At 38.2% G+C, this 22,638-nt stretch overlaps 1 protein-coding gene across 7 annotated transcripts in view; it reads left to right on the top strand.

Annotated features, from left to right (window-relative positions):
* Positions 1 to 2,811: 2,811 nt before the first annotated feature.
* Positions 2,812 to 22,638, top strand: part of LOC129740327 (microtubule-associated protein futsch) — a 184,100-nt gene continuing 164,273 nt past the window's right edge. For 2 of the 7 annotated variants that reach the window (XM_055731971.1, XM_055731978.1), the window contains exons 1-2: positions 4,050 to 4,185; positions 4,397 to 4,757. The gene's annotated coding sequence lies outside the window, so the exon portion shown is untranslated. Of the gene's footprint in view, positions 2,872 to 3,650; positions 3,868 to 4,049; positions 4,186 to 4,396; positions 4,758 to 22,638 lie in introns of those variants that run through there. The other 5 variants (XM_055731974.1, XM_055731975.1, XM_055731976.1 and 2 more) reach the window with 5 other exon arrangements.

Consider the following 22,638-nt stretch of genomic DNA (forward strand, 5'->3'; position numbering starts at 1 on the left):
TAGCAGTTTCGATGAGTGTATTAGAGAGCATAAGTCGTTTATAGGGGCTTGTGATATAGCTCAGTTGGCAAGTCTGTTGTCTCCTGAGCCGATGTCCGCGAGTTCGAGCCCAAGAGTAAACATCGAACACAGTTGTACCGGATAGTTCTTCAATAACGATCCGCCAACTGCAACGTTGATAAAGTCGCGAATGCCATAAAGATGGTAAAACGACTGAAATCGAAACAAAAAAAAAAAAATAAGTCGTGTCGATATCTTTTTGAAGAACATAACTGTCTAACGGACATGTTATCGTTCTGAATATTTTCAGGTCGTCAGCGTATAGCAGTTTCGATGAGTGTATTAGAGAGCATAAGTCGTTTATAGGGGCTTGTGATATAGCTCAGTTGGCAAGTCTGTTGTCTCCTGAGCCGATGTCCGCGAGTTCGAGCCCAAGAGTAAACATCGAACACAGTTGTACCGGATAGTTCTTCAATAACGATCCGCCAACTGCAACGTTGATAAAGTCGCGAATGCCATAAAGATGGTAAAACGACTGAAATCGAAACAAAAAAAAAAAAAATAAGTCGTTTATAAAGAGAACGAACAATAAGGGGCCAAGACGACTTCCTTGTGGCACACCTGAGGATATCTTAAAAGTTTCGGACACAACGATGCCTATTTTAACGTAAGCTGTTCTATTCACTAAGTACGATCTTATCCATTTTGTGAGCCAAGTAGGAAGACCCATCTTCTTCAATTTCTCTACTAACAGTTCATGTGGAACTCTATCGAACGCTTTTGTGAAATCGATGTAGACTGCATCAACCTGTTGTCGTTTCTCTATTTTATTTATCAACGTTGAAGCATAACACATCAGGTTACTCAAAGTTGATCGTTTTTTTACAAAACCGTGCTGATCAGGTGATAAAACATGTTGAACACTTTGATAAATTCTCTCGTGCATCAAACTTTCCATTAATTTCGGAATACAACTCAGTATAGATATACCTCTGAAGTTCTCGACATTTTGAAGGTTTCCTGATTTGTGTATCGGTGTGACGCAAGCTGATTTCCATAGAGACGGAAATGTACCTTCATTCAAAGAGCGATTGAAAAGCATACTGATGGGCAAGGCAAGTGAAATTGCACAGTTCTTCAACAGCGAAGGCGGAATATCGTCTGGACCTGCTCTTTTGGATGAATCGATGGAACGTAATTTCATGTAGACCTCATTTTCCGAGAAATTCATCATTGGCATGAATATTTCATAACCAGGCAAACTGTTCAAATATTCATGGTCTATGGGAGGTGAACAAGTTCCCATAGCTTTTTCAAAAAAAGGCCAGTATTATTTACACACATTTATTTTTTTTTTATAGCGAAGCACATATTCAATACAAATAACTAGCTTTCATTTTGTACTTGTAGTCAAAAAACAATAAACGATAACATTTCTATTATTTTTTTTAAAAGCTTAATTTCTAAATTGACCCAAATGACGAAATAGTTAAAGGTTCTTTAAGAAATATTAAAATTAATAATTGATTTCTAAAATCCGGCCAATTACTGTGAAGCCCTTCTTCGCCAAGTGGAATTAAAAACAAATAATATGCAGCAAGGACATTTTTTAAACAAACAACTCCTGTATATTTCCCTGTGATTCCCAAAGCGTTATTGCTGGCACAATGTTGATTTGTTCAACATGCATCGCCAAATTGTTTTGTCAGTTTTTGACATTCCTCATCATCGAGAATCCTCATTCGTTATCCATTGCGGAGAACCAACCGATTTCCATAAGCGAAACTTTAAAATTAATGATAATTCACCTCATCGCAGAAGCGCAGTTTTGTTATCTCAATTCCACCCGACGCGGTGCGGTGCGTTCGCATGAGCTACGACGGATTCCCATTGCACTCACCGAAGAAGCCGAAACAAAACTCTCGGCACTCGGCTCGGTTGAGTGCCTCTCCCTTCAACGAAATGCAACCAAACTGAACCTTACCTACCGGAAACAAGCAAACAGAGCCTCGGCCGGGAAAAACTAAACCAACTCGGCTCTCACAGCATCCGACCGAACCACCCCAAACAAAAATGCACGTCTTGCCGGAACGGAACGCATAGAACGCGGCGGCCGCCGGAGACAGTTTTTCCCTCCCACAACAAAAGGACCGACGAACCGAATGAAAAGCCGGCTGTTGGAATTCCGGAGAGTCTCTCCGAGCAGAGCACAGAGTTCTGCCGAACGCAATTGCCCGGTTCTCACCGACTTCGGGCTTGCATACAAGAACGGCACGATCAGCGTTTGCTCTGTTCCGACGATTGTCTGTGGTCCTCGCACGTGAGGGTTGCGGTTTTCGGTTAATCATCGAATCGAACGGTTGTAGCAGGCGCTGAGAACAACCACAACAACAACAGACAGTTGGGAAGGAACAAGTGTGTTCCGAACCGAAATTCGAAACTGAAGAAGCGAGCGCGTTCGAGTGCCGGCTTTTGGAGCCGCGAAGCGGCTGGCTGGGAGCGATGAAAACGCATGGCCTACCTTTTGCATGGACGATTGGGTAGGTTGGTTGGTTGCCTGGCAATGCGATGCTGCTGCTGCCTAGTGCCGCTGTTGTTTCTGCGGCTGCTAATGCTGGATGAATGGATGGACGGTTGGACGACTGGATGGATCATAGTAGTTGCCGTCGTCGTCGTCGTCTTGGTCGTCACTAGCTGCTGCTGCTGAGATATTTCGCGCGTCGTCGTCGTCGTCATCGTTGCTGCTGCCGCCGCTGGCGAGTGCCCGCTAGTTTTTCTTCTTTTAAGCGCACGGCGGCAGAAAAACGGCATTAGTAGAATAAAATACTTGAACCGAAGAAGATCTCTCTCCTCCTCGAGGACAGAGTCCAGGTACTGGTTGCGCATCCCGTTTTTGCGGATTCGTTCGGACAAGATACGGGAATAGGGATTTCTTTTAATTTAATTAAAATTTGTTGATATGGTGTGATTTTTAAGGGAATTTCAAGGGATACATTTCAATTGTTTCAACTAGTGGTGGGATAAATCCGGCTCGAAGGACCAAATTCCCTTTTATTGCATTGTGGATATGGTGTAATTTCAAATAGTATGTTAAGGAACTTTTTTCAAAATTGTTTCAAATTGTGGTGGGATGAATCCGGCTCAAAGGACCAAATTCATTTTCAATCAATCCTGTTAACGGTTTTGGGATAATTGAACATTTGTGACTAATACTAGTGATTTGCTGGTCGAAAGGACAGAGACAAGTGCTTCTTGTGTGCTAACCTAAAAAAAGGATAACGTGGTTTGTCCGAGTGAACTTGAAATCCAGACAAGTCGAAACCGCCAGTGTGTTTGCTCTCTGAACGAGATCAAAGAGTGCGGGACCTAGGGGGTGGCGTTGGAGAAAAAATTGCAACACTGCTGCGTAGTTGCTGTACGCGGAAAACCGAGAAGATAAATACCAAAGAAAAAAGTGGAGAGTTAGAAGAGTGTGTGGGAACACACGACACAGGGAGGAGGGAAAAAAGATTTTATTTTTCGTACATACATCTCTTCCCGATGTTGTTTCGGGTGGTGATTTTTCTCTGTGTGTGGACATCAAGACAACATACCGGGCGTCCATCCTGGCCGTCGTCGGGTTGCTGAAGAAGATCTGTGCGCGCCCTCTCTTAGTTTGGTCGTGAACGCCAACGGAGTCAGTCTGGTTGCTCCACTGCTGCTCCACTGGTTGAGTAGAGAAACAGCCAAAAGGCCACCCCGTGGAAGTGTGGAAGCCAGAAAGCCGAACAACACAAGACGTGTGCGAACCTGCTCCATCTTCCAACAGAGAGTCGACGGAGACTTGGGATGATGATGAGCAGTGTGAGTGTGCCTCTGTGAGTGTGTGTGAGTCAGTAGTTCGCGGCGCACCGCGGTCAAGCCAAGAAAGAGCCCCCAACGAGACCCACTAGGAGACCTGGATCGAGCTTGGAAGCGACCAGTCCCGAGGTTCCAGTGTCAGTTTCAGTTCAGTGGTCAAAGTGTGTGCAAGTGCGTGCCCACTTGGTCCCACAATACCTCGGAGGGGTACCAAAAGGCAAAAAACAAACCCAACATAATCTACTACTACACTACCTTGGCCTACTGCGCCTGGCCAATGGCAATCGAAATTTGGCGATCCTGACTTGTTGTTGGTGGCACTCGCGTATTATTAGTACTCTTTTGGTAGTTTTTCAAATCAAATTCGATCATTGCTAATAAGTGACTAGTGACAGTTCTGGAATGCACTTACGCGGGCAAAGTGACTAGAAAGTTTGTGGCTTTCAAGACTCAAGGATTATCTCACGGCCTACTGCGAAAGGGCGGCACAGTTCAAATTTTCATAGAAAAAAAACAGTGTTTTTCAACCAAAAAATTTTAATCTCATTTTTTTCAGGAATTAGTTGTCGGGGAATTTTAGTTCGAAGGAAGAACCAATAGATCGGATTATCAGTGTTCAAGCTAATTAAAAAAAATTAAAGGAAGCAATCGAAAAAAAAAAATAATTAAAATAAAATTAGCAAAAATCAACTGCTGGTGTGATTAAGGAAAAATTCACTTACAGTGTGTGTGATTTGACGAAAAGTAAAAAACAACAAGTGTCTCCAAGCAAAGTGTGAAGAATAGCAAATCTCCTGACTGAGTTCAGATTCTTTCGGTTTTTGAATTGGTGCTGCTGCTGCCGAGTGTGTCTGAATTGGATCCAAAGAGGAGGCAACGAATCCGGTAACGGGAATTTGGCTGCGTGTGATTAATAGGTGAGTTTGCTACCTACTACTTGTACTTCCTGCTGCTGGCGTTCATCATTTCGATCGATAGTGATCGATCAGATCTGATCAGATCGGATCGAATTGGATCCGATCAGATGTGTCTGCGTGTGTTTTTAGGAGCAAAAGCTCGAATCATGTTCTAATTATGCGATGCAGATTGACTGGGGGAGGGTAACTTTGAAGAAAAAATAACTACCGAGGATGAGTTTGATGATTGAAAATGTGACCTTGTTGGTGGAGCATCCATTTCAACAATTTGTTGGTTGATTTTGTTTCAGTTCAGCAGATTTTACCATATTGACTTTTAAATGTTTTGAGTTATTCTTTCAAGATTTTAATGAACACTTTAAAAAATTTAAATCTTTTATTTCAAAAAGTGTGACTAAATGGTTTTTTTTTTTGATAAAGCATAATGTGTCAATTTTATGGTGCAGTTAACACTATTCGAGAGAAGGTGATAACAAGTTTTGGAAAAAAAAAATTCATCGAATGCAGTCAAAATTGAATATTTAGAAATTGTAAATTGTGATTTTTTAGAGAATAGTTTAGACAGTGTTCATGTTTTGACAATTCTGAAAACTTTAAAAAATTCAGTAAACTTTGAAAATTTTATCGATTTTTTTTCAATTTTAACAAATTTTACATCTCTGAAAATTTTGTCCGTATTTTATCCGAACTCTATTAATATTGACAGTTTCGCTCATAAAATCATAAAATTGATCTCTAATTTAGCCTCATGAAATTCCAGACTTGTTCCATGCGGTACTGGATTGAGATACTGAAAAATAAAAATAGATTTTTTTGTATTTTGGAATTTATTCTTAGATTATTTTTAGTGGAATTAAGACTATTTTCACTGATTGATTTATCCAATCTGTTTTTGAGACGCCTTTTAAGAAAAAACATTGGATTCAAAATCTTTAGGATAAATTAAAAAAAAAAAAGTTGTTCACGTTTCAGCATATAGAAACAAAAATTTGGATTTTAAGACGGCGAATTTAATTTAATTTAAATCTCATTTTGAAAACTACATCTTAAACATTCGTTTGTTATGAAGACTTTCATAGATTATTGAAACAAACAAAAAAATGTTGTTTAAAGTCAAAGTTTTTCTATGTATATATATGTTGATATAGTTTTTTTTTATGTATATCAACTCATTTGTATTCTGAACTTTCAAACGGTGAGTAGCAAAAGTACATTTACTACTCATTTTAACAAGGCCGGGCCCACTGTGCAGTATTGGACGCAAAGACAAATGAAACACAAATGAGGAAGAAACGTGCACAACAGTTCCATACGTTCCCGTGGTTTTTCGATATTCATTGTTTGGGAGAAAGGATGCTAAGATATTTCTATGCTCCCTGATGTTAGACTTTGCAATTCTTCCTCCAATGTATGGAAATGAGCTTTTACTACATTAAAATCCAAAATTCATTGATAAACAAATTAAGGAAAAACTTCTATATCAAATAAATACTGTCAAATTTTTGCGATTTTGTACCATCATTTCGGGTCATTCAACATGTTTAAGCTTGCCAGACTGCCCGGTTTTATCCATTATTATTATTTATTATTTGCCCGGATATTTGATACAAAATTTGGAAGAAGTCCGGTCCGACTCGGGTGCCCAAATTTTATAGAAAAAAATTCCGGATTTATTAACTTTTTTCGCAAAAAAAAAACTTAAACAAAAACTATTTATTGTTTAATTTTTTTTTAATTGTGCGCCCAAAACGAAATTTTTTGAACAAGTTCCATAAAAATAATCATGAAAGTTTTTTGGAGCCCTAAGCGCGATTTCAAAATTTCTGATAAATTTTGATGAAAAAATATTTTTTTTCAAGTTTTTTTTACTTTTATTTGAGAATTCTTGGGTTTTGACCAAATTTGCCCAGATATTTTCCGAATTTTTGGAAATTTTTTTTGAAATTATATGCCCGGCTTTTGCCAGGTTTTTATATTAGATAGCCCGGATTTGTTCGGCCCTGATAAGTGTTAAAAAAATCTGGCAACCTTAACCATGATTATAGCACCATTACTGTATTAAATCAAGTTTTTCAAATGAAAGTTTAAATCTCTCACCAATTCAGTGGCACAATGTTAAAATTGCGGAGTTTAAATTTTTGGCCGATTCATTTCAATTTTATTTCTCCAAATTTTTAAATTGAGGATTTTGGAGCATTGGGAATTTTGAAAACAAAATAATAGAATGGACTTACCAAATTTAAAACAGTTGAAGCCGCACCTGCTGCTGACAAAAATACTGGTCTTTTTCTAAAACTGCAAGTTAGTTCCGATGGGTTTTGATACAGACACATTTTTAAGACGCGAATTTGACTTGATTAAAATGTTCTATTTCACTTCAATTCGCGAAAATCTTCGTGAAAATTAACAATTAATTAACAATTTAGCTTACCCACAATTCACACTGAATTCCATTCCGTTTAGTTTTGCACATTGTTCGCAAGCAAGTGTTGGAAACTAATATTCTGCGAATTATGTTGTCATGGCAATGGAAACATTTTTTTTCTTTTTCAAGTCTGGCGAAAACATTTACTTTACACCATAATAATAAGTGTTCTGAAATAAATAACTTATTTCATATACTTCTTCGACACTTTCCCTGTGGGGGAACATTTCATTTCACGCAATCCTGTTTAATCGACCTGGTTTAAGAACTTATCAACGCGATTTAGGGATGAATCATCCCAGAGAATGAAAATCCCGTACGAAAAAAAACTTATCAACGCCGTGCCTCTCTTCTTCTCCACACGAACGCTAACCGACTGCTCATTTGACAATTTTCTTCCCAGTTATCTATATCTTCGGATCATTTGACTGTTCCTGAAACTTAAAGTTATTCTTCACGAGGATAACGCGAAACGTAAATTTTAAACTCAAAAGTAAGCTACCTGTAGCTGGAGGATATTTTTCCCCGGACACCACTTTCCTTACTCATTAGTTTATGGCACTAGGACACCACTTTCTTCGTCTGAAATTTCACTGTTTCTAAATATAATTGGTAAGAACATCCAGTGTTTATTTTGCTGTAAAAATAGAAACTATTCGAAGATAATCCACGTTTATCATCACTTTCAACAAAATAAAGTGAAATTTTGAAATTTTTCGTGACGTGGCGAAAAAAAAACACGTGCGGTCCGATTCGTCCAACGCCTACTTCACATCTCACCTAATTCCCAGTGAGAATATAGGATTTCAAACTCTAAATGAATTCAGAGAAATGAAATTGGAAATTAGGAATTTATGTTTACACTTCTGAATGTAACACGCAATGAAATTTTTAGTTCGGAATCTTGAACATTAGATCTTCGTAGGTACCATAGGTATGGTCTCTAGGAATGTTCGATCTTCAGAAAAAGATCGATCTCCAAGATCGATTCAGTAAAATGGTCGTTGAATCGATCCACTTTAAAAATCGGAGCTGGAGGATCGATCTCTGATAGATCTTTTTTCCCAGTGTAAACAAGGGAAAACTACTTTTATAACCGTTTCAATTTAGGTTCTCACGATGTATCGAAATTTGCATACGAAAACTCCACAAAAGCCAATTAAACTCCATTATCGAATTAATCAAGGCTGCCAGAATTTTCAACCGCGCGTATCCAGGCCGGGCTATTTTATCAGAAAACCTAACAAAATCCAAGCATTTAAATTCAAAATTCTCAACCCAAAATCCGAGGACATATCCGGGTAAATATGTGTAAATCCCATTATTATCATTATCATATTATCATAAATAAAAACTAAAAAAATTGAAACATTTTTTTTTATCGAAATCCATCAACAGATATTTTGAATTGTATTTAAGGTTTAAAATTTCGTTTCTTGGACACAAAAATGAAAAATTAGATAAGTTCAGTTTTTTATTTGGTTTTGAAAATAAGGCGAATAAGTCCTAGCGAAACCTGAGAAACTTCGTGCAATCGAACCAAACTGGACCATTTTCAAAATGAGTATTAAATATTTGGGAAATAATCTGGCAAACTTAGATTAGATGCTCAACAGTTGACACTGTTTGACTTTCAATCGGCAATCTAGATTGGAACTAAATATTTTGGTTCAGCCAGAAAAGGAATCCAAAAGATCGAAAGATCGGATCGAAAATTAACCGATCTAATTGATTTATTTCATTCTAAAGAATCAATCCAAAAAATCGAAAATCTGAGTTGAAAAGATCGATCTTCCAAAGATCGATTAATCCTGGTTTCCTTCTGGATGACATGAAAATTGATTAGGGGTTATATGCCTGGAACATTACGAACAATATTTTTATCCTGGAAAACCGGATCAGATTAATATTTGAGAGCCTTTATTTCGAACGTAAAACTATATAAATTATATTATAAAAAATCGAAAAAAATCACCTAGAAGTTTAAAATATTAAGAATCGGTTGGCATGATCATTTATGCCTTTATGGGTTTTTTTTTTTCTGAAGACCACATTTCATAACTTACGTCGTGCTTATAGCGTAGTCACAACCTTGAACTTAACTAATTTACCCTAAAACATAAAAAATGAGTTATGAAGCTAGCAATCAGATCCATAGTACTTTTTCCCAAGAATTTCAACCAAGCTATCATTGGAATTAAATGATCCATATTTTACGATCATGAGCTTACCGAATAACAAATTAAAAAAAATCCTTAAATTATTTCTGATATCGTTTGAAAATAATTTTCCTTTAAAAATTGACCATGGTAAAATTTAAAACACTTTGTTATGTTAAGTATTTTCACCTTCGTTTGAAAAAATCTCTATAATGAAGAAATTTAAAAAAAAAATCTATGGGCAGAAAACTGGCACCAATCAGGAACCAACGCAAAATTAAGCCTTTGGAAGAGTATGATGCCTTAAGTGTAGGCAAACATCATCTTAAAAATAATAATTTTTCAAAGCGCACTAGCCATCTAAACTATGGCCCCTATTACATAAGACGAGTCGAGTAACTCGACTCAACTCCAGTCACTGTCGAGTTGGGCGAAATGTCGTATTACGGTAGTCGAGTGAAACAGCTGAATTACGAACTTTCAAGCAGTCGACTCAGTCGAGCTACTCGACTGAAATTCTACTCGACTCGATTTTTGTACTACCAAAATGGCTCACTCGAGTAAAATGACTCGTGACTCGTCTTATGTAATAAGCCCCTATTGTTCCTTTTTATTCTAAACCTTACATTTCATTCTTCTAGAGTAAGGTTGACTTATTGCCCGGTTTTATCCGGGTTTGCCCGGATATTTAAAACAAGATTTGGTAGTCCGGCCTAGCCCGGTTTCCCGGATTTCATTGAATAAAGCCCGGATTTTGTCCGGATTTATTCACTGTATTTGGCAAATCAAACATTAAAAAAAACAAATTATGTTGTAAATATTTTTTATGAGTTTTCAAAACGAAACTTTTTGAGCAAGCTGGCAAAATAATCATTGAAGGTTTTTTGGAAGCCTAAAATGCGATTTAAAATCAGGTGATGAGATTTGATTGAGTTTTTTCAATTTTTTTTCTTGATTTTTGTTGGATAATTGCTGGGTTTTAACAAAATTTGCCTGGATAATGCCCGGATTTTTGGTCGTCAATTCAGAAATCAAATGCCCGGATTTTGTTAGGTTTTTATAAAAAAATTGCCCGGATTCGTCCGGCCCGGATACGTGCTGAAAGAAATTTGGCAACCTTATCTAGAGCTAGTCTCGCCGAAAAACCACAAAAATAACACTAAATTTTTCCCACTGTTTCATTAAGGCAGTAACGCTTTCATATGTTGAGAAAAAATGTGTAAATTATGGACTACATTGTAACTTTGATGCACCCAAAGAAGAGGTTGAAAAATTTCAATAGCGATCGGAGCTAACTATTTGCCTGAAATGTGCTGAAAAGTGTACTGCACCATAGATGATAGGATTGCTTTACCGACTGCTGGCCAAGGTTGACTAAAAAGTTATGTGTTTTTGCGAGAAAATATTCTGACATTCTGTGATGGAAAAAGCATAAATCTCTTTAAAAATTCACTTCAAAATCTATTAACATTACCAATCTTACAATGACTTTCCAAAACAAAACTAGAAATTCAAAATTTATGTTGACTTAAAACTTATAATTTTGGAAATACGTACAAAATTTAAATATTGTTAATACTTTTAATATTTCCAAAATTCTGTGTTCTGTGACACAGATTCTATGTACACAGCAAAAAAAGTGTTGCGATATTACATCAAAAACGTGCACATAACTTGAGTCGCAAATGGTACCTAATATTACATTTTTCTGATGTATCAGCTACTCCACAAATGTAACGTAGTAGACGAAGCAGAGCAGAAAATAATGTACTAGAGGCTATTATTTAAGATTTTCTTTAAACTTTGTGATACATTTATTGATTCAGTGTTCAGGTTAGGGGTTTTTTCAAGTCGAAAAAGGGTTTTCGAAATCCAATTTAAAACAAACTGAGCCATAAACATTAACGCTATATTAAATTTATTAAAACTTGATGTTTAATGTTTATATTTGTTAATATAACTTATCCTATGCAAAGTCCCAAACCTTACTTTATTAAACCTTCATGAACATTTTCTGTTCAGCATTCCCCTCATCTTGAAGGAGGACTTCCATGCTTGAGCTGTCCGAATACGGGGAAATACGCTGAATTTTCATGAATTTTCGATTCCAGACTTCATGACTTCATGGAACGATTATTGGACACTAATCTTCCCAAGTTTTGTTCCCAAATCGAATGGTTTAAGCCACTCCGTTTTTGCAAGCCGGAACACACCATTTCTTTAAGCTATAAATGAAATTTCACAGGAATGATTAATTAAATAAAATACTCACCTTATCATCCGGGTGTTTCAAATAATAAGATCTTCTATCGCTGATGCAAATGAGCCAAATTCCCTAAAAATGAGAAATAATGAAATGAAACACAAAGCAATAGTTTTGCTCAAATATTTAATTGATTGTGGTAGTACTTACAAGACAAACAAATACTGCTGAGCTCCGTAATCCGTTTCAAACTTTTGGAAATGAATAAAATTTTAGACGTCAATTCAGGAAAACATTGACTACTTGATGCGATAACACATAGAAGGTTGTGATATTACATCACACGACGTATTCGCATTGTGTACATCGTTTAGATGTACTATTATAACAGAAATCCCTAATACTACATCAACTCCAGAAATTACATCGTCCATCGTTACATTATTTTTTGCTGTGTAGAGTGTCCATTTCCCGGCCATTTTAGCGTTCCCGGGAATCGCGAAATCTGACGATCCTTTTCCCGGGAATTCCCGGGATCCCGGGAAAAATTGAAAATTAAGATTTCAACATGAAGATGTTAACCTTTCACTGCGTACGAATCCTTATCAATATGGTATTTTAAATCAAAGGTAGAACCTAGTATTGCAAAACATTTCAAACTTTTTCAATGCCTCGAAAATTCAATAAGCAAACCGAAGACGCAAAAACAAAGCACTTTAACCGACAAACTGGTCTGATTCTAGCTGCAAAATTTGAAATAATTGTGAAAGATTTCTCACTATCGATAGAAAATAGTTAGCTAGACTTCAGGTTATTCATAAAATATCGTAAATTTTCAGATAACTATCCATTTGTTTTACAATATGTCATTTCTTTGCTGATGATTTTGCACGTGTCAACATCCGAAACGGAAGTTCTGAATGATGAGTGTTGCAAAATAGAACATTCAGATTCTTTCCGTAGCGTTTCACTATTGAAATTGTTTGGTTTTATAGATATTTTGTCGTTTTTCACTTTAACACAAAGTTTTCGATTGGAAAAACAATTTTTTATCAAATTCAATGTATTGATCAGTTTTAAGAAAAATAGTATCTAAGACTAAGCCATCAAGGTAGAACCATCATTTTCATTGCTCAATTCGATTAATTTTTCCAATTTTGGACGAAAATTTTAGTAATCTAACACATTTTATTGGCTTCGGGAATTCCCGAGATTTTTTAAGCATTTCCCGGGATTCGGGAATTCTTGAATTTTTCTAATTCCCGGGAATTCCCGACCGGGAAATCCCGGGTAGGACACTCTAATTCTATGATGAAAATTTTCTCAAAACTATGTGAAATTATAGTTTTTCCAATGATTTCGGCAACCTTGCTGCTGGCATAAAGACTCGAGTTCTCCAGCAAAATTATACACTACATACAAAAATTCGAGCGAAGCAAGATATTTGTTTCAAGGGATTTGCATCCAGTTGGATAATTTACCCTAAGAAAAAGAAAACAAAAAAAAATACCGAAGAGGACGAGCTTCGAACTCGAAGCAACATTTCATCTTCGTCCTACTAATGCGAACACTTTACCAGTGCAAGTAATGTTTTTCCTGATTCAGGTGAAGAACGAGGGTTATTTGTCATACTCTTTCGGCCTCGACTAAACACCAAAAATCATGAAAATGGAAATGGAAATTTTATACTCCCTGCTTACACACTCACGCACACGCACATTCCCTAAGTATATTCTCGGTACTTGTTTCCATCCTTCTTTGTCTTGTGATGAGATATGGGCTATGTTTTATTTGGTTTCCTTAAGACATTTAAAATCCGGTTTCACTGGAAAGACAATGCCAAAAGGTACAAGGCATGTTAATGCCCGGGGGGCATAGAATCTTGTGCCGATTACTGCACCTCCCTAGAAGGCATGATTGGAGTAGAGCCTGATCTGTGGGTGTATGATTCGACAAATTCAGATGAGCTGTTTGTTGAGCTTATCAATATAGCAAATAACGGATGAAATGCCAAAAAAATTTCTCATTGATCAGCAGTATTGTGCGATTCCGTTTTTTTCGATGCTTTTTTCGCAAAATGTTCACGGATGTGAGTGAATGTTAAGATAAAATAAATATTTTTGAAAAGAAAATTGTTAGTTCGGGTTTTAATGTCAAGACTAATAATTCATGTGAATTTAAATCTATAATCCTTCTTCCTTTGTAATCAATGTGCTGATTAGGACAAGATTTGTTTAAATTTCCATGAATATAAAAGTTTTAAAATTATACTTTTCTACATGCCGCAATTCGGGTCATTTTAGTAAATTTCGCCTTTTTTCAACAAATTTGACTCGTTCCGTACTATCAGGTATAGGGTAGCAATGATGAGAAAGTTGTATGTTTTAGACAAGGCTGGTATATTTCAGTCAATATCATTTCTCCTGACCAACGTCTAGTAGTCAATGTTATCGAAAGAATGTCAAAGTCGTATACCAGTTGAATGACCAAGCTACAATGTCAGTCAGGCAGCAATGTCAATTTTGAACGACATTTTTGCACTCCACTCGCATCACACATACGATCGTCTTTATATTTCATTTTCTGGCTGTGTTGGGATGAATTTTACGTTATAAGTCGCGCAACAGTTGAAAAAATGTAGTTTGTTGGCTGTAAGAAGAAAAAAGTCGTAGCAAGCATGATGTCGTTCATTCAACTTGGTCATGACATTGTAAGCTTATGTCGCTGACCAAAAATCAGTATCGCGTGACATAGACATGCTAAGCACTATCTAAGTCGGCTGATATTGGCTATCTGACACTGATCATTCGCAGCTCTGGTTTTAGATGTACCCATTAGTGCAATTTTGACATTTTATGAAATACCTATCTACTCATATATTTCTTTGAGAGTTCTGATACATCATCTTCTCGGATAGTGTTGAAAACCTACGAACTAAGAAGTAAAATCTTTTCGAACCATTTATGCAAAATTGGTTCTGCTAGTCGACATGCTTGCTTGACTCGTACAAATACATCCAACAACAGAGCTCAGTTAAATTGATTTCCTAGAACCGTCATACAAGTCACTTCAGAAAATTCCTACGGAATAAAATGTTGCAATTCCGGAAGGGTCTATCCTGTAGCAGCATCCACCGTATACCAAAGTCAGGTGAACAGAATGCTCATAAATCAATTCGTTTGGTATGATAGCACCAATTTAGGCCAGGGTCTAGCAGCATCCTAGTAGATAAGATAGATTCGCTAGCATACCAGTGCCTATCGTTTGCCATTCGGACTAAATAATACGACCGGCAAGTGTCATATCATGGACTAGCTGGACCGGACCCCACAGAAACCCTTCGGCATGGAACAAATCTCGACCGCCAGTCAATCCCGTTCGGGCGAACGCCTTCATCTGTTCCCCATCATAATTGCTGCTGTAAAACATTTCAATTTAATTTCATTAAGACTACGCACTGGGGCCGACCGGCAGCCCGATTCTCAGTAGGCGACGCGTCCGAGCGCAAACATACGCTAGTGCTAGGTTCATGCGCTAATAACATCACAGCAGGCCGATTCAAGTGATATGCAGCCAACTAGGGGGATTAATTAATTGAATGCAGAGAGACCTCTACTTGTTTGTACGGAGGTATTTAGTCCATGGCTTCGATGAACTCATGGGATCCCTGCTTGGCAGCTGATACCCTATCCTATCCACAATACTAGGTTTGCTGCTCAAGAGGCGTGAAAACGGTTGCGTTTTTGCACCACACACTATTGGGGCTATGCCCGCAATATTCCCAAACAACCGGCTGACAGCAAAACCGCTTAGAAAAATGGTGTGCGAAAAAAAGTACTTTAAAAAAGTGAATAAAAAAACTTCCAAAACCACCACCGGATGGTGGCAGTGAAATTTTTCCCTCTTTTCGCCAAATTAACACCCATAAACGCTTTTCCGAAGGCACTTACTGGATCCATCAAATCTAACAGCGCTTAGTTGCTGCGTACGGCACTTTTTTTTCGGCGTGGTGTGGAGGGAAAACGTACCGTTGGGCCATTCTCTTCACCGCATCAACTCTAACTCTGGCCGGCCCCGAATCTCCTGTGGTTGTCGAGATGCTGAGGAGACGACGACGACGTAGTAAATTTTGAGAAGTGAGCCGTTTAAAGTTTAGAGACCTGGCTGGCACCCTGGGTGATGGGAACTAATGGGCCATCTCGAACCGTAGCCCAATTTGGGTCTGGTAATAGTAGTGGCGCGCATAATTGGCCACCGGAGTCAAGTTATACCGGAGGAAGAAGCCCTCTTACCCGTTTCTAGTAGTATGGAGGAGATTCACTTTCGTTTCGGTCCTACTACATACTTCCCTACCTGTGATGGAAATGGCAACATGGGTCAGGTTCAAGGCATTTTACAAATTAATGCGTAATTTGCGTGCGATGATTCCGGTGTGAAGACGTTGCAGCGAAAGTAACGATCAAACGATCATTTTCGCCAAAATTATGGTAGTTTTGGGGTGTCGATTATTCAATTTGAGAGGCCTGGAAAACGCTATTGAAACAAAAAATCCACTGTTAAGTTTATAATCGGCAATGGAACGTTGTAGAAACGATTGAGTCTTGAACTACTTGAATACACAAAGTTGTGAGAAAAAAGTTTCTTACTGGGAACTGTCTCGTCCCAGTTGGGAAAAATCAGGCCGAATTCGGTTCAAATTCGTCGTTTTTCCTGACAACGATAAGTTTCTGTAAACGAAAAGTTTTTTATCGACCATTTAAAAAGTGGCCGAAATCAATTGATAAATTGCAAGAAAAAGAAGTTCAAACATCAGGTTCCACTGCTAAGATCCACCATGAAGTTCTACCTCCTTAGGCTCAAAGAAAGTTCGTTGCCCGGAAAACCTTCCGGGAAAAATAGAAATCACGTGAACCCACAAATCATCGATTGCGAACCCAACGGATTCCAAAGGTTCGCCGACACGGAACGCCACCCATAAGCTTACAATCCCCATCTATGTAGTCGCAAACAGGCACCGAAAGTCGTCGAGATGAAGGTCGACGATCCGATGGTCGCACCAACGAGACATTCTTCGTGATTCGCCAACCAAGAAGCCAGTGACACATGCGATCTTTGACAGAACGCTGCCGGTGACGCGTTGCACGCGATCGGATTTTATTATTGCTTCAAAAAAAAAAATTTAGTCAAAAAGGAGAACTGCCAACTACCTGACTGTCTATCTGACTGACGACAGAATAAAGGAAGAAAAAAAAACATAAACGAGCTGGGAAATCCCTTTTTCAATAATGAACACCGAATGGATAAAAGATAAACTTGACATTGACACCGACTCAGGCGGTCGGCTTGATCGCGCCAACCAAGCTTGAGGCGACTTTTCGGTTTTCGGATGATGAAAAGTTCACGGTAGCTACGCTGGCGCGACAGGTCGTGAATCAAGCAGGAAGTTTTAATTCATTTTTTTTGCATTCCTTAACGCGAGAAACTGTTGATGATGTTGATTTAATCAAGGGATTTCTCTCTCCCTTCTTGTTAATGAAATAAAACCAACGGAAATCGAATCACGATTTCCGGATTCTTGATGATTGATTTGCATCGGACAGGTACTTGCGAAATTGACTTGTGCAACTTACTTACTTGCAGCAAGAATTGCAGGTCTGTTGGAAGGTCGGAGGGCGAAAAAAGTAATCGAATCGTTGCTTTATCTGTTCATCTGAGTTTCACAATGTATGACTGTATCGTTGAAAAATTTTACTGACTGGGATCGTGAGTTAGTTCCCAGCTGGGTTGCCAGGTGCCCAGATTTGTCTGTAAAACCAAGACTTTTGACCCTCCTTCCAGATATTGGTCAGACACAGATTTTGCCCAGATTTTTGCTGAGGTTGCCCAGATTTTACAGATTTTCAAAATTGAGCGATGAAATCAATATTCATGTATCGGATATGATCCGTTAGTGCCAGATTAGACTGAAATCTCTCCTGTTTTCATTGGTATTTGACCAATCATTCAAAACATTTTCTTTAAAATAAGATCTACATAGTACGTGGTAGGAAATAGTGTTTGTTATACAGTTTTTAACTCGAAAATAACTCGAATACCACAGCACAACCTACACACCCCCCCCCCCCCTCCCCCGCTCACACTCATCATCAAATATATTGTTAAGTACCAAACTTAAGATCTTCCTTATGCACAGACACGCACAGACTTTTTTTCAAAATTGCCCAGATTTTTTGTCCTCAACACCTGGCATCCCTGGTTCCCAGATCGGCGAAACGGTTCAAAATCGGTCCGATTTTTGTTCGATTTTCACCTGGAGTTTTTTTTTTGTGAAGTTGAAGTTCGACACTCAAACAAATCCGTTTCAACATCTCATCTGAAACATTTGGTCCGATTTAGATCTCAAAATAAACAACACTGAGAAAATATTTCTAAAAAAAAATAAGAAAAAACAAAAGGTCAACTAAACAACGACTTCTGACGCCACTGAGGATAGTTTTTTTTCTTCTCCAGAACACATTAGGAGCAACGAAACATCACTCAACAAGCCATTAACCACCGGCTCAGATATCATAGTAATGTGAGCCGGTGAAAAATGCTGGCCCGGAAAAAAAAGCTTGCGGCCAGCCAGAACTAAATTTTAAAGGCACTGACCGCGGCACTCCGATGGTTCCGATTTATTTCAGTTCCAAAGAATGGGACCAACAAACGGAATAAAAAAAACGGCAAAACACTGTCTGGATTCTTTGGGTTTAAAGCTACCTGAAAACGACATAGATTTAATGGTTTCTAACTGCATCTTGTTTCTTTTTTTTGTTGATATTTTTGCTTGTTGGTGATGAAGAAAACGAAGTTGCGACTTAAAATTTAGCGTGCGGAGATCCCCAACTTCAACTTTAGTTTGAGAGAAGTTTACGATTTGCGACGATGTTCGTCCGAGTATGTCCGACAAAAATTTCAGGAACGATTTTGATGTGAGTCATAAGAAATCGTTAAAAATAAGACCAAGTAACTTTTTTTCTCGATGGTTTCCAAGGGTGGAAAAATGTCACACTCAGAAAAAAAAACTGTTGATGAACTGAGTATGATTTGCACTTTGATGATTTGTTGGTTTGCTTGCATCCAAAGTTTCCATAAAACTCACTCGGCCGCACCGGTAAAGTGCAGCGAAATTAATAAAGTCTGTCTTTTTTTTGTTATAAGTTCGTTGATAACTTAATGACGTTCGAGTTACCTAATGGATATCAAACTGGTCGACTCTCGTGAATAAGTGACCATCATGGGCCAGAAAAAAAAACCGGGAAGGATCTAGAAACTTTATGAGATGTAATAACTGTTGAATTGCTTCCCTGATGATGCACAAAAAATTGGGTAACATCTCATTACACTAGTTCATTATGTTAACTAGAACTATTATTAGTGTGCAAACCAGTTAACTGATGTGTAAAAATGTAATAATTGTACTACGTTGATCATACAAGAATTAGTAAACATGGTGCAAAAAAAAATGGAGTGAATTTTCTTACCAATGTTACATCAAATTTCGGATCTGTGTTGGTATTTCCTTGCTAAACATCTTGCTGGAGATTTTCCATTCCCAAAAACACATCACAACACACAAAAAGTTAACTGAATGAACATCTACTAAAATATTGTCTGTTTAAAAACATCCACACTCAAAATAATTATCACTTAAAATGTACGTGACATCTGACGTAAATTTTTCCCACACTGTCTGTAGCTGTCAAAACCGAGGGGTTCACTAATAAAAAAAACACTGTAAAACAAATTTACCTGATTTTAATTATTTTTTTTTGTTATGGTACTTCTGATCTATTCAGCCGCGCTTACATTTTTTGAGTATAATTATCTTAAAAACGATTAAGTTTGTTTGTTTGCTGCCTGGCTTCCTAAACTGGAAATTTTGAAGAATATTTTTCTCCATTTTTATAAGTGGAACCTGCCTCAACATTGAACATGCTGAATGCTGTTTGTTATTTTACCTTAACAAGTTATGCTAATAAATTTGTAAACATGAGAAATCAGCTAATCGTTTGACAAGTAAGAAAATGTCGTATAAATGACATTTTCAACACAGATAACAGATCAGTAAACGAACCAAATTGGGACCAATTCAGTGCCCTGGTGACACAACTTCCCTGACGACGCCACGATAAGTTTTCCGGATGAGCTGTCAAAACAACTGGGTAGTTTCCAGACCAAAATCGATCAGTTTTCCAACTAAACGCCCATTTACACTTCTTGTGAAATTGAACGTGAAAAATCTCATTTCGTCAATAACTCAACATCGCGACAAAACTAGATTTTGTAACATGGTGAAATCGATGGGGAATGGTTGAAAGATGAAAATATGTAGAACTGGTCTTGTTGTTTAAAACCTCCTAGAACTGTTTTTATTCTGATTCCCCTGCCAGGATGAAAACTCCGCGATAAAAACCGGGGGAATCGGAATAAAAGCAGTTCTAAAAGGTTGTAATCAACAAAACCAATTGGATTCCCATTTTTCAACCATTCCCCATCGATTCCACCATGTTACAAACACTATTTGTAACGCGTTTTTGAGTTATTGACATAATAAGATTTTTTCACGTTCATTTTCACGGGAAGTGTAAATCAAGATTTAAAACGGACAGTTTTGAGACCAAAATCGAACAAAAAAAAGTCTGAATCCGAACGCTCTGCCCAGTAGTTTTTGTACCGGGAAAATTGAAAAAAATAGCAATAACATTCTTTAAATTTTAAAGGCATACAGCATCTTAGCCTATAAAGTTTTACAGACTAAATGAATGACGTGGATAACTTAAGATTAACATTAAACACCCAGTACCAAGATGGGAATCGAATCCATGCCATAAGTGGACCAGCAATTTCCGTCTTACCACGCTAACAACTCGACCACCGAGACGTTAAATTTATTTATTTATTGCACGATTCACACTAAATAAATACACTTTTATTGTCAATAGCTTGAATTTTAAGAATTTTTTGAGAATCTGATTTGACAGAAAAAAGTTTCGCGCTCACCAATATTATCAAATTCTTTCAAAGGATTCGAAAAAAAAATTACTACAATGATAAGGAATCGCGACTTACCCGCGTAGCATTTTGATGGCTGCGAGCTGCGATCAAGATTCCACCCTCGTTTTCAGAACCTCCAACCTGATGGTGTAATCTGTTGGAATTTCCACCTCCGCCACGTTTCCGGTCACTGGAATTAAGCATACGGTTGTGTCTAGTGAACGAATTTCTTTAATTTGTCAATTTTCATGAAATCAAAAAGTTTTCAACAAACTTACCGGAAAATTTAAAGTGAGAGCCTTAGCTTTGTTGTAGGAATGTTTTCGTTGACAGAGAAGAATCCAGATTGCTGCGATTGAAACCTAGAACGAATCGTTTTGTTTCGACAGATTTTAACTGAAATCCAATGTTTTGACATTAGTCGGTCCGGTTTCAAAATTTCAACCGGGCTGGAAAACTACCATTTTTTTTTCTTATCGTTGAATGTTTGTAAAATAATTAATTATAATATCAACGAGTACCTTATAAAAACTTTCCACTAGACAAACAAAAAACAATCACAAACGCACTGACCGAAAATGATGCTAGAACTATTTCAGCAAAGCCTGCTACAATCTCGAATTAGTGAAACAAAAACGGAACTCCCTACTTGACCAAACAAAGGTCGAATTGTTACCAAGTGTCATTCCCACGATGATCGTTCCCATCTTCATATGGCAAATAAAACCCATTTCGCCATGTTATGAGGCATTTAGCAGAATTTAGGCAAAAGATCAAACCACATCATCCACCAATTCACACCTCTCGCCTTCAAGGGCAAAATTTCCCCCCAAAAAGGAGGCAACACGCTCGGTTTCCGTCTTTGACACATCTCTAATTGAATGGCCATGCTGTCTCACTCGAAACGGGTGACAAAAAAGCACATTGCAAATTCATCAAACACGCTCGATTTACAACAACAAACCACAAGCGGCAACTCCAAACATGCCAAATTTGCCTGCTACAGAGCTTTGTGGTGGGAATTGTTCAAGATTTGACATCCCTTTTTTTACGACCACCCTCATCAGCAGCCCGGGTCGTAAATCATCGATACCCAACCTCCCGGAACCAACCGACCAAAAAATCGGAGTAGAACATCCATCAATCCTTTTCATTCTTCTCGTCTCAACTCGGGAAGGACAGGTTACAAGTCCCAAAGCTCCAGATGCTCGTGGAGAAATGTGCTACCGAAAATAGACGATCGTCGTCCTACTCCCAGTGCTTCTTCTGTGTTAAGCGGTCGTAAAAATATGGAGAGAGGAAGAAAAAAATATTTATCAAAATGATTAGTATTAGCACCTTAATCATTTTATATCGTCTAATCCTGCTAATTAGCATAATTGTTCCGCGCCTTCCCACCTTCTTCTTTCCTAGCGGAGAGAGAAGCAGCGAGAAGAATCAAAACGGTGCGCGGACACTAGGTACAGTTTCTATTTAGCATTTTTTTTCGGATGATACCGGTTTTATGTTTCCAAACCTGCCGCCTGAACTCCGTTCTCCGGTCCATCCAGAGAGTCGTAGGTCGGTCATCGTCTTCTTAGTCTTGGTCGTCTCGGTCATCATCATCATTATCTCCCCGTCGGAGTTCTTCACGGGATTGGGTGAGATTGCGCGCGGTTGCTGATGTTCCTACGCATAATTCTGGCGGTGGCTCCTTTTCCGTAGCTGCTCCCCGCTTCTGCTCCAACGTTGACGATGACGATCACACTACCCGAGGCCTCGAGGCGCGATCGCTCTCTTAGTTGGTTAGTTGGTCACGGTTCGGGTGACACCGTTCTTCGAGTTGTTGATCGAGTTCCACCATCTGAGGATTGGTAAAAGAGGAGCTAGGGAGTGAAAAAAGGAGAAAAAACACAACAACTATGACGCGAACCGTTAGGTCTGTTGCAGCATACCGGACCGTGGCGTTGGGTCTCTTAGCTGTTGGAGTTGAAGTTGTCTTTGCTGGAGGAGTTGGTTGGAAAACTGTCAGTCAGTCAGTCAGTGGTGTCTCCCGGTTTTTTTTTCTCGTCTTCTCTG

This window comes from Uranotaenia lowii, chromosome 1 (genome assembly GCF_029784155.1).
Source record: "Uranotaenia lowii strain MFRU-FL chromosome 1, ASM2978415v1, whole genome shotgun sequence".
Taxonomy (NCBI): Eukaryota; Metazoa; Arthropoda; class Insecta; order Diptera; family Culicidae; genus Uranotaenia; species Uranotaenia lowii.